We start from the raw sequence: 13,358 nt of genomic DNA on the forward strand, positions 1-13,358 counted from the left end.
TATTTCATACTAACCCATATGTATTAATTTAAAGCAAAACTCTCACCAAAATGCAACCCAGGCTTTTTTTTTTATAAATGTATATGAGTCAAACCTTCGTGTTTTATACATTCACATGAAAAAGCCGAGGTTGCATTTTGGCAAGAGTTTTGCTTTAATATTCATTAAGTTCCTGACAGCAGCTCTAACAAGTTAAAAGCTTAAAGTTGGAGATATCTCCCATTAGAATAAGTTTAATTGAACTGTGGCTCGTGTTTTTTTCACTTCAATAACTTTGTCTAAAATTCTTTAAAGTGCATCTGCTCCTTCTCCCCCTTTAGAAAATCCAGCATCTGTGAATTTGTGAAATATCTGTCATATTTAAAGGTTTAATTGCTGGACACAAGATTCCTCCAACTTCACCAAACAGTCTTTTAATCCTGTGTTACTCATGGATGAGTCTGTTTTGATGTCTCTGCCGTGCATCAAGTCAAATTTCCCATGTTGGCGAAAAGAGCCAGGAGCGAATATTTGTTTATGTTTCCTGTCACAGTCAAATCCCATAAAGTCCAGCGCAACCAGTTCTCCTTTCCTTTCCTTTCCTTTATTTGTGAATATACATAAAGTATCACGGATTGCGCTACAAAATAGAACAATGAAGTCTGTAAAGTTAGATTGTGGCCCGAGGTCTCTTCACTTTAGAGGTGCAAATTCCCTAACAAATGTTAAATTAATTAAAGTACATAAGTCCAGTCCAGTATGTAATGAGGGTTTGGGGAGTTGATGCTGAACCACCATTACTCCAAACACAATCTCCCACCAGAGACGACTAAAAAAAATATCTACACTGTATTTTTACTGGTGTGCTTTTTTAAATTATTATCATTGCAGCAAAGAATTGTACAACAGCGTAGGAGAGTTTCTCATCTCTGTCTCCTCATCTTTCTTTTTCTGTGTGCTCTCCTTCTCCTGTGTGTGTGTGTGTGTGTGTGTGTGTGTGTGTGTGTGTGTGTGTGTGTGTGTGTGTGTGTGTGCTGGCCCCTTTGATTCATTTCACACCCCACTGGTCTGAGACCTGTGACTGTGGCTCTGGCCTCTGTCTGTTCCCTCACACCCTGAGAGAGTACAGGTGTCAGGGGACACATGCAGGAGGAGCACACACAGATATTCATGCACACACACACACACACACACACACAGTGTCACCTCTAAATATTCTTGAGCAGGACACACAGGCGAGGGGAGGCTGCTGAAATATTAAGCAGAAGGAGTTACACCAACACTACAGTGGAGGCTAATTGAAAGCCGAAGATTTCCGGTCTTAATATTCCTCATATAGAGACTCTACTGACTTATCGTCATTGCATTTCAGTGATTTATTGGATCGGAAATGATGTTGCTGTAGTGCATTATCTAATTTCCATTCATCTTCCTCTCCGCACTCGAGACAAAACACAGTATTGCTTAAACATTACACAAACGTGCAGCGTTGTAAATTCAAACAGCCAGCTTTAAAGCCGAGGGAGGAAATAAAACTCAATTTAAGGTATAGATCCTGTTAGTCCGGGAGAAGTGTATTTACATCCAGAAACGTCTTACGCAATATACAAGCGAGGCGGGGAGAGGGAGTGCTCTGCCCGCCTCCTCACTTCTCATTCATGAAGCTAAGTTTCCAAACTACACTTGCCCCAGTTTGGTGTCTTTGAGGTTTGTGTTGAGCATGTGTGCTGTTTCCCCTGATGCCCTTCATCACGCAGGGAGGTGTGTTGGTGTGTGTGTGTGTGTGTGTCGGGAGGGGGTGTGACCCAGAGTGTCACCCACGTGACCGCACAGTGCCAGGTGGACCGGGCATGTGATGTCAGCGCCAGGTGCCAGGTGGGCACCGTCTCAATAATGCATCATGCCCGGCGCTGGCACTGGCAGGCGCACCACTTTGAAGTGTTCCAGAAACATCTGTAGCTGGAGTTTTTAATCACCTTGCCTGTACCTCCCTGCTTCCCATCAATCCATCTCCTCCGCTCCTTCACAGCCTACATCCCTCTCTCCCCCTCTTCCCCGCAAAGCAATTAATGAGAAGTCTTCTTAGTTTGCGTTTGAGCTTGTGTGTGTGTGTGTGTGTGTGTGTGTGTGTGCCAGCCTGTGTTTATGTGCGTATTTACACGCGTTAACCCGCAGAGCCACCATGCTGCAAAAATTCAATCAACAGGATAAACAGAATTCAAAACAGCTCCTTGTCTTCCGGATGTTTGGGGAATATTCAGCGAGGCAAAAAAAAAAATTATCAAAGAGTCCTGATAGATAACATGAATTTACCATCGGCCGAATTGCAATCGCCTGCAACTGCTGCAGGCTCCAACACACCACGGGATGTGCATACTAATAACCCCCTTCCCCAAAACAACTGATCAGACTCAACAATGCTGTAACGAAAGGCGTGAATCATGCAATATTGTTTACAGTGCGAGACCTCGTGGATAGAAATTATCATCAAGTTTATCCTGTGACAAAGATGTGTTTGCTACAGAGAGAAGTGCTGAACGATGAGGTGCGCCAGTGAGGAGAGAGAGCGAAGGAGGGAGGGGGGGAGGCTTTCCAAAAAGTGGAACATATTTGATGTGTGGCAAGAGTCCAATAACCTCCGGACGTGAGCGGGAGCCCAGACTGCATAATAGCTCCTCCATACTAGCATATAATGAAATGCTTCGTAGCAGAGTTTGACCAATTCAACGGGGGGGCTGTAAACACATTACCGTTCACCAAATGTGCAAGCACACACACACACAAATTCATAAAATGGCTGTATTACAACGCTTCCGCCCAGGAACAACTGCTGCACACACAAACACGTACAGTTCATGTGAACTCGCAGCACTTCAGGGTTGTACAAACTGTTTACTGCCAGCTAGCTGCGCGCTGGAAGCTGCTGGCCGCTGCCGGATTGGCCGGCGCGGCGCGCTTGATTAATTAACGTGTCATCCGCATACAGAGGAGACTATTAGTGTTCATCTGCAAACATTTAGAAAGCTGGAGAGGGGAGAGATGAATGGAAGGGCAACGAAGGTTGATTTCGGGGATGAGCGGACAAATATACAAGTGCGTGTTGGCTTTTTGAGCACAGAGGGATGAAAGGGAAGAGGCGTAACATTAGCAGAGAGGGGAAAAAAAGTGAAAGAATCTGTTCAGAGTTTGCTCAGGTGATGATACAGATAGCTTCCCTCCCTCTGCAGACACAAAGCAGTGGGAGAGGTCAAGAAGGGCGCGCCCGAGGGAGACAATAAGACGGGTTACTCTTTCTATAGTCACGCATAGATCTTTTGTCGGAGCCACATGACAGACAGCGAGGATCTCGTTTCCATCCGTCACATGCAGGTTTGTGTGCATATATAAGTGTGGGTGTCTAGAGGTAGTACAAGGTGCTCCGTAGAGAGAAAGAGGTAACCAAATCTACGTAGTCTCAACAAAGATGTGGCTTTAAAGCTCCATGTGCAGAGCAGCAATGTGTCTCCAAGTCACGTGTGCGACAGACACAATCCCATAACAGCCGAGACGATGGAGGACACTTGCGCACGTCTTCCTGTCTGCATGAGGACTTTGAAGTGCGGGACACTTGAGCCCCAGCCACTTCTGTATGCTAATGACACACACACACACACACACACATCTGCACACACTCACACACACACACAATATGTTCCACCATGATGCATGTTCATGATCATGTGATCAATCAGTGGTCGGCTGGTGTTTGTTTCAAATGTCACTACAGTGTGCCGGCTGTACACTAACATGCCGACGAGTGAGGCTGTGAAGGGAAAACTCACCAGGGAATAAGCTTCTCCCACACACACACACACACACACACACACACACACACACACACACACACACACACACAGGGACACAGCTGCAGCTCCACTGCCCCCTGCTGGTCACTCGACTGCACTTCTTTCATCGCCCCCACTGTTTTTTTCCTCACTTTTACCCCTCTCCTCTCTCCCAAAACCTACGGTATGGAAACACTTACTGTTCCTCCACAATTATAACAATACACACTTTCCATCCGAGAACCCTGCACAGCAACAACTCTGTTTTGGATTTTTTTTTTTTTCCTCACATCGCACACTGTCTCGCTCGTCTCACCTCTCCTCACTGACATCATGGAATCACAACCACAGTCATCTGACCCAGTTTACTCCTGCTTCTTCTCTGTGGTGCTGCAGCGCTCGCAACAGCAAAATGTGCTCTGGGAGGAAAAGTGGATTCCTCTCTGTCCTGTTGTGAGTCTCAAGACAGAGAACTGGACCCCCTAATAAAGATCTAATTTTAAGGAGGTGGAGAGCTTCAATTAAAGTATCATCAAGTAACATCAAAAGCAGCTGTGGTTGCATCCACCTCTGCACGCATGTACAGTAGATACCTGAGGAGACACACACAGACACAAGGCGAGCGTTTCCTCTTTAATCATAGATTTTTTTTTTTTTTTGGCATTGCAAAGAACATAATTGCAGTATAAGAAGCAAACTGTTAGTAATCATGTCGAGGGTTTGGCTGCGGCGTTGGATAATTAGGTTTGGCTGCGCGCGCCTCGCTAATCACAGGGACATTTAATGGCAGCGTGGGGTGAAGGGACTAAAACAACTACATTTAGTTTGAATTAATTCACTGATCACTCATTCAGCGTGCACAGTCCCTGTTGTCTCTCTGGCTCATTACCGAGTTTGAGTTTAGACGCGTACGGAGTGCGAGGACATCCTCCATGCTCTGCTGTGATCGCTCCAGGATTCATTAGAACACATCAGCAGCATCCTTTGATGTGCATTTGTTACTTGTTGTTACTGTCCCTATATAAACTGCAGGAAACATTCATTTACTTCCCTGTTTACGTAACTTATGGAACTTATTCACACGGCGGCCATTTCCCTCTGATGTCACTGACACGCTCAGGGTGGGAAGCTCAAATTTTGGGGTGACGTAATGCGGCTGCTTCCAAATTATTTAGCAAAATGAAAAGATGATGGATGGAGAAAATCTAGAAGGATGTATCTGATGACCCATTAGCTTCAATAGCTAGCTAGCATTACCATTCAGCATCCAATGCATTTCGCTTCCAGGCTTCGATCAAGGTATCCAAGTTGTGCGTTGATATTTTACAATAAATTTACACCTTTTTCTTCATATTTTCTTCACATACTATCAAATGGGGATGTTAGCTAGGAGTTGGTTTAAGCTAGCTGCGGTCTTAAAGATGCTAATGGGTTGCCAAGTATGTTGTTTTACCTCGAAATACGTCTCAATGGCACTCCAGATATTCACTGTCTTCCAGTCTTCAATAAAAGTGTCTTTCAGAATAAATTTACACACTTTTTTACACATTTTCTTCACATACTATCAAATGGCGATGATAGCTAGGAATTGGTTGATGCTAGCTGTGCCTTAAAGAAGCTAAGTGGTCGCTAAATATGTTGTTTTACCTTGAAATACAGCTTGATGGTGCTAAAGATTTTCTCTGTCTGTTGACTTTGTGACAGTGAAATGATAACTATTTTCTTATTTTTTGCAACCTGTTACACAGCAGTGCCACATTTCCACCCTCAGCGTGACGTCAGAGAGAAATGTGAATACTGTCAGTTGCATATATTTGTTGATTCCTGACCTGACAAACAAAAACAGCCATTTTTTAAAAAGCACTGACTATTTCCCGAGACCTGTTTAGCCGCTATTAACAGCAGCATGTATGTGTGGCTGGTGAGATGTGACCTTTCCCTGTTGTACCCTTGAAAATGACTCACACACACACACACACACTAAGGCAAGCTTTCCTCTCTACCCAATTCAAAATCTGCTTCTGGCAATGTCATCCACTTTAGCTATTAGAACCTCCCTGTGCGTGCTGCCAGCTACATGATCTAATGGAAAGGAAAACATACGGTACAACATGTATCGTGCACATCGTTGTGCACGAAGCTTGATGTCTTTTCCTGCACTTTCCTGCAATCACTCATCTTCTTTGTATTAACTCCACAAATCTCTGTCCCATTTACTTGGCAGTTACATGCAAAAGAAACAGAGCGGCGTATAGAAGTCAGCATGAGATGTAAACTCAGAAATGGATCTCCTCGCTTCACTTTAACGTGGGTGGTGGAGGAGTTACATCAGACGATATGAAAGGCCTCATTTGCAGATATCCAAGGTAATGTTCCTCGGGGACATTAAAGCTGTCTTGTAGTTGCTGAAAGGATAATAACGGCGAGATACTTTCTCAGAGGGAGAGAGGAGATGAAGGCTGATTATGAGAGCCTCCGATGCCGCTCAGGGCTGTTCAGTATCTTGCCCAAGGACAGTTCCATGTGCAGCCGGAGGGATCTGGGGATCGAGCCGCCAAACTTACCACTAGCGGACGACCCTCTCTACCTCCTGAGCCACAGCCAGTGTACATACAGCCAGCGCACATGACGTGAATCTCAGGGCACAATCTGAAGCGTTTCACTGAACCAGCTCTCATCAGATGTGACCAGCGATGTAATGATGTCCTCTGATATGGGTCAGTGGCTGTCGTGGTGCTGCTGGATCGTAGTGCAGCTTTTGATGCTGCTGATCACATCCCGACACCGAAGCACCGGCTGGGTGTTTCTCGCAGAGTCCTGGAGCGGTTCTTTTGCTGTCTCACAAGATAACACCTTTTCCAAACACTGTGAACCAGGTGCTACTTCAGGACTGGTTCTAACTGTGAACCGGTTTGCTTTTTCAGATTTAAGTTATATATCTCTGATCTCCCCAGCTTCACCAGGAACAACTATGGCTTTGCATCTCTTGCTTCCAAACATGACCAGTCCAACACATTTGTGCTGCTCATTGTGTTTGCTATGGATGCTGATTATGCTCAAGAAGAAAGTACCACCTACCACATTTTGATTCTTTTGTGCACTGAAGCTTATGATATTAGCCTTTATAAGCCTTTAGCTGGCTATCTAGCTTTAGCTACGCTGGTATTAATCCACAGTGAAGATCTTTTCTTTATCCATCCACGGACTATAAGCTGCACTCGCTCCGGTTGTTAAAAATGGCAGTCATGAGGTTATAGTTGGTCCTTGGATGCGATAAACCCGATAAAATTTAACATAAACAGACGTAAAGTTGAAGATAAAGACACGTTCGGTTTTAACTTATCTGTAAGGTACTTAGCTAACAGTTATCTTGGCGACTGGGCTGGCCAAGGTCTCATCACCTTTATGTTGCAGCAGCAGCAGTAAAAGTTATGGGAGGAGAGAAGATTTACATGCCCTCCTCTACACCGCGAATGTTTCTATGCTCAATCTTCACCGGCTTTAATAGCCTGCAGGTCAGGCTGCAGAGTTCAAGCGGGCCGCAGCTCTACAGAGAGCACTAAAACGCCATTAATCATCAGATAAACAGAGGCACCCTTTTATCAAATGACTGATGGCTTCTGGATGTCTGCTATTGTGCTGGCGAACGGAGCAAAATGAGGATTTGTAGACGCCCTGACGGTCAGAGAGCGGAACATCATTTAAACACCTTTGTGTGCCAGAGAACATAGTAGAAACCTTTCCTGTATTTATGTCTTCACAACATGCAAGGAATCCCATTTAGAGTCCACAAAGGAGCAGCTTAAATTACAAGACGGTGCAAATCTAAACTAAATGACTTCGCCTGGCATCAGTTAAAGTAACTGCTTAATAGTTGTCGCAGGAGCAGCAGCATGATGGCATAAAGTGGCCTTTGCATAATGGTTTGGAATTCAGACTACTCTTTCTTTGAAAGCTCCTCAAGCACCTGACAAAAACAGTGTCCTTGCTCCTTCAGGTGACGTGGTAAACAAGCTCCACTCCTGATAATAACCATTCGTACGGAGACATTTATGGAGCAGTTAAAAATTGAAAACCGCCCAAGCAACACAAACAGCAACACAGCATCATCTCGCCTCAAAGTCACACTGTAGGAACTTGCGGTGGCTTTTTTGTCTTTGTCTCCGCGGGGAGGGGATGGATGGAGGGAGGGCTGAGGGTGGAGAACGGAGGCGGTGGGGATGAACACGGAGAGAGATGGATGGAGAACTGGAAGGAGGCGACAGACGTGGGCGATGCAGGGGCGGCTGAGGCTGTCGGGGACGAGCGACGGTGGCAGATGCATTACCAGCGACATCTCCATCCCCGCTGACGCCGGACTCTCGCTCCGTCACGCACACACACGCTCGCCTGCACGAACACACGCGTCTGAGTTGATTGAAGCCAGCGGTTTGGGCCCCACGCCGGGCACAGGGGGTAATGACTGTCACCCTTTCCCCCCCCCCCCATCAGCTCCCTGCCTTAATCAGCGCACACACATATATCCACACGTGTACACGCCGATACATATACACATGTGCTATTTTCTCCCCCTGCTCTCTGAAATGTCAGGCTGACGGGGGGGTGGAGAGGAGGGTTGTGTGGGGTTCCTCCGGAGAGCAATAAAAGCTGATTGGAGTTAAAACAGTTGGTCAGGCCTCCCCGCCCCAGCATCTGTTGGATTACAGTCAGCCAACCTGTCATCTGTGAAATGAAGGCTAGTATGGGAGGAGAGGGGAAAGGCCACAGGAGGGGACGGACAGACAGACAGGAGGAGACAGAGACGGATGCACGAGACAGGGAGTGGCAGCGCAGATGGGTTTAGTAGAGGTTATCGTGTGAATTAAGAGGACATGCTGCGGGGAAAACTGGTCGTTTGTGAGCATTTAGGCTGCAGAGAACAACCAGCAGAGGAAGAGGAGAGATCAGAGAGGGGCTGGGAGCAAGAGGAAGGACGGACACACCTGACCTTTAGATGAATCATTTCATCTCTGCGTCCTCATGTATCACTGCCTCTGTGCACCCCGGGCCGAGGAGCAATCCCTTTGACCCCCCACCCGTTCCCCTCGCCTTTACCTCACCGTCTCATCCCTCGCTTTCTCCGTCACCCACCGCTGATCCCACCCACCTCCCGCCTCCACCTGCTATGTCGTCCCCCCACCCCGAGGGAATCATTTTCACTCTAACAACTTCAATTAACCTTACCCCTTCATGCACACAAACACGCACACACACTGCAGGCAGAGCATGCCTGCACAGCCACATCATCCCCCCCTCCCGTATCAATCACAGGTGTTAAGGTCACTGGACTGGGAGACAGAAGCTTCGCCGGCGACATGCAAAAGAATGTGAGGCGACCTGCAGCAGTGTACAACACAGTGTATACACCGTCCTTAAATAAACACCAGCCACCGCTCTCATAAATCCTCTGAAATAATTAGAGCTGGGACAGCAAAAGGAAATTTATTTAATTTCATGCTCGAAAGAAATGGTAAATGTCCGCCTCATTTTCCAGCTCCAGGATTAACTTTTGGAGGTCATGAGGCTGAGTCACCTCAAGGTTGCCGGAGAGGAGACGTACATGTTCAGTGACACGCAGTGGCAATAAAAAAAAAAGAGAAAAGAAAAAAAAAAAAGGAAGATCTGACAGTGTCTGGGAGTGTTTTCAGTGCCAATTTTCCCAGAATTACACTGTGCGCCTTTTTGACTCCGAAATTGCAAGAATTAATCGAGCTCTGCCGCGCTGTTCTCACGCCAACATGAAATAAGCAGAGCATAATTAGAGGTCCACTTTGATACGACAGTTGGATCATTGTTTCTGAAGCCGGTTGGGGGGGAGTGGGAACTAATCTGATGCACAGTCTGGCAGGTCCTCTGGTATAAAGCAAATCTGGAACCGAAAGATTGGTGGGCTTCCCAGTTGCACAGCAGTAAACAGCTTCCAGGGTCTTTGGTATACCATTAAAGAGTTGCCCCTGCTCGTGTGTTTCTGTGCCTGTGCAAGCCTACACGCACTGCATGTGCACGGATGTGTCCTTGCATGCGTGTGAATGCATGTTTGTGTGTGCAAAAACTGGAGGGAGGGGGGGAGGTTAAATCCACACAGCTGTTCTTGAAATCAGACTTGGCTGGTGTGTGGATGCCTGCAGGCAGGAAACTCATATCTACCCTTCCACTCGTTTTCATCATCATTTAGCCGCTCTATAACAATGCCAGGCTGCTGTTTGGGCAGCAAAGTCCAAAAACTAACGAGAGCCCCACATTGTTAAGTGCTTTAATATGCTGTAATGAAGGGAGAAGGGGGCGTCTTCACCCGTACTAGTACACTCGGGAGAGTGATGACACGGCATATCGGCTCTAAACCTCCATTTGTTCAGCTGGTTTGCGGCACTCGTGCTCACACTTTAAATCATAACTCCGAGACTCCAGCAGATGAGAACAGAGCCTGCCTGATCATGGCTTCAATTAACACCTGATAAGAACCAGGGGACCAGGGACTGATTTCACATCTGATCATAATAATATGCCCTACGATGGGATTAGGACTGCAGGCACAACACAAAGTACACTCAATTAAAATATACTTGTATAACACACGTATATGTATGCACAGACACACGACCTTTAATTCTGTACTAAAACACTCCCAATCACTCTACAACTGCTACATCCTTCCCCGCACCCAGCAGAGCTCTCCCTGGGCTTATCAGTGCATAATTGCTGTTGATTGGTGTATTATTGCTCTGGTTAATCTGCCCGTGGGTGGCTAATAAAGGAGCTCCATCAGGGATGTTATCAATCGTAGACAGAAGGTGTGCATGGAGCGAAACTGGAAGCCAGGAATAAAGGAAGGAGAGGGAGGGCTGGAGGGGAGGGGAGAGAGAGTAGGAAGGAAAGGAACCTGAGAAGTGACTGCAGGATGAAAGGGAAAGAGGTATAAGAGCGTTTGATTCATGTTGAAAGACAGAGAAGGACATATTAGCAAGGGGGGGCAAAAAAAAGCAGAAACCCGACAGGGCTGTGGGTTTAACGCGTGCGTGGCTCAGGATGTGTCCATTCGAAGGTAAGGTAAGGTAACATCAGTGGGCTGGATGTTGTTCTGACAGAGTTGTGAGAGTGATCTCCCTCCCCGGAGAATCCGTTTTATGATTGATGTGGCCTTGTTCCTCAGCCTCAGTTCTATTTCTAAACAGAGGCTGGAGGAGGAGGAGGCTGTGGGGAGGTGATTAGATTTCTCTCTATTACGCGGCAGGCTGAGACAGGTGGGATATCACCCACAGCAGACACACCTCGGTCCCAATGCCCTGCGCAATAACAACGTGTTGGCAACTGACCCTGGTGGTGTGAGAGGGCCGGCTAACATGACAAACTAGTGGTTCTTTATTCCACTGGGGGGGGGAGAGCGGTGATTGAATTGGCACACGCTCCAGAGACCGCTGAGAGAGGCGCTGCTGGAGGACGATGGAGACGGAGGCGATTGTTTCCGCGGCGAGGAGACAGGAAGAAGTTTTTCAGGAAAAAAAAAAAAAAAAAAGTTTGGAGCACATCGCCGCAGGCAAACCGAGGACATTAAACAACTGGAGATGAAGTATGATTTCACACACATCTAATGAAACTTCATCGGTCTCCAGCAGCGCTTTACACTGCCACAGTCACACACACACACACACACACACACGCTGCAGCACCTAAACACATTTTAGGGAAGTCTTCATTATTTTTCAAGTCAGGGCCCATCAGGTGATAGATGTTGTTCAAACCGGTGAGCTGGGACTGCCATTTAAGGGAGAGGTGGCCTGGGGACCTGAGCGGATAATTCTGCTGCCTTTGATTCAATACAAACATAAAAGATAGATTTTCTCAGTAAAACTTTAAAGTAAGTCGATTCTCTTCAGCTCCGATTCACTTAGAAGAAACCTGAAAGACTCCTGGGGAGCCAGAGAGCAACCGCTGTGGACCAGCAGGGGTCAGGAGGTGAAGGCCCGAGACTTACTTGTACATATATATGTAAATATATACCGAAGACATTAAAGTTTAAAACATGATTAATATTCTATGGCATAAAAAAAACCCTCTTCCATTTAAATGGATCCTATAATCATGAATCACTATCATCATCAGTCATGCTGGGTTTAGCTGAATGGGAAGATTCAGTGTGACGGATTCGTCTTTGAGATGTAAGTGTGAGGCGTCGGGTGAGATATTCAGTCTACAGCAGGATGGAAACCTTCATCAGGTAACGCTTCATCTGATCGAAGAGGAAACTGGAGCTCAGGTAAAATAATTAGAATACAGGACCATGTGGAAATGTTATCAAGAGCCTTCAGGTTCTTCGACTGCCTGTATGACGGCGCCCACTGCTGGTGAAACACGTGAAGTGAGCCAGCAGTTGCTAATTATCAGAAATATAGACAGAAATTCATAAAAACAAATCCAACAAGTGGCTTTTTAGCAAAACTATACAGAAAAGAGCAACACAGAAAGGTTGGAAGAGCGGAGGATATAAAAGATGTAATGTGTTTAATCTCTGCATTAAAAATGTGTGAAAACAAGTTCACCTTTGTTGTTTTTGTTGTCTTTTAAATGTTCTCAAATCTTTCCAACAGTTACCGAAACCCAGAGAAAATCTGTATTTTTAGATTACAGTGGATTTCCTTTGGGTGCCTGTGGTTGTAACTTCAGGAAGTGAGTCATCGAGTGCAGCAGAAAGTCGGCAAATGTGACTAAAAGTAGCCTGAATACAAATGGAAAAGACTCACTTGTCCACGAACATAGACCTTCATCAGCAGCGGTGGCTGATTACCAATAAGGACGCCAACTCCCATGATCCCACGCGGTTCCCAGCTGCAGAAAATACACACTAGGACAATAATTTATCTTGAAAATGGGAAGTAAATATAACTATTAGTTCCACGTTTTGTTTGCTTTTATACCCACTTGTTGATTTTGTGAAGTTCAATCAACCTAAAACTGAAATTAAATTTTTGGCAGAAACTTATTCAAACTCTTTATTTTCAGTTGTTTGGATGCCGGATTGTTTGTTTGTGGCAACATCCACTAGAATTCATTATATTGTAAATTATTCTTATTATCATATTTTCTCTGAAGTCTTCTACAGCGACCTTGTTTCGATTCCCACACCTGCACATTCTGGAGTTGATATCTGGCATCTTGGCTCCGTGCTCGTCACTCCGACAGGATACATCAAACTCAGCACAGCAGGGATCAGACAGCGGCAGTAAGTGTCAGCGCAGCAGCTTTTCAGGTGACGTGGAGCAGGTGTGAAAGAGAAAACGAGTTGTTGGAGCGCTGATCCCTTAAGCACACTGCCTGCCGCACCCCAAGGGCCGGATGGATATATACTGTGAGTGTGTGAGAGCAGAAATGGATTCTCAAAATCTAGTTTATTATAATCATAGCTGATCTATCTTTACCATAAAGATGTGTAGTTCAGGAAGGCAAGAGGGCTCTTTTGATTTCATGTGGTCTGTTCATCATCACCACATTTTACATCAAGTCTTCACTGTATTTTACATG

This window comes from Acanthopagrus latus, chromosome 8 (genome assembly GCF_904848185.1).
Source record: "Acanthopagrus latus isolate v.2019 chromosome 8, fAcaLat1.1, whole genome shotgun sequence".
Classification (NCBI taxonomy): domain Eukaryota; kingdom Metazoa; phylum Chordata; class Actinopteri; order Spariformes; family Sparidae; genus Acanthopagrus; species Acanthopagrus latus.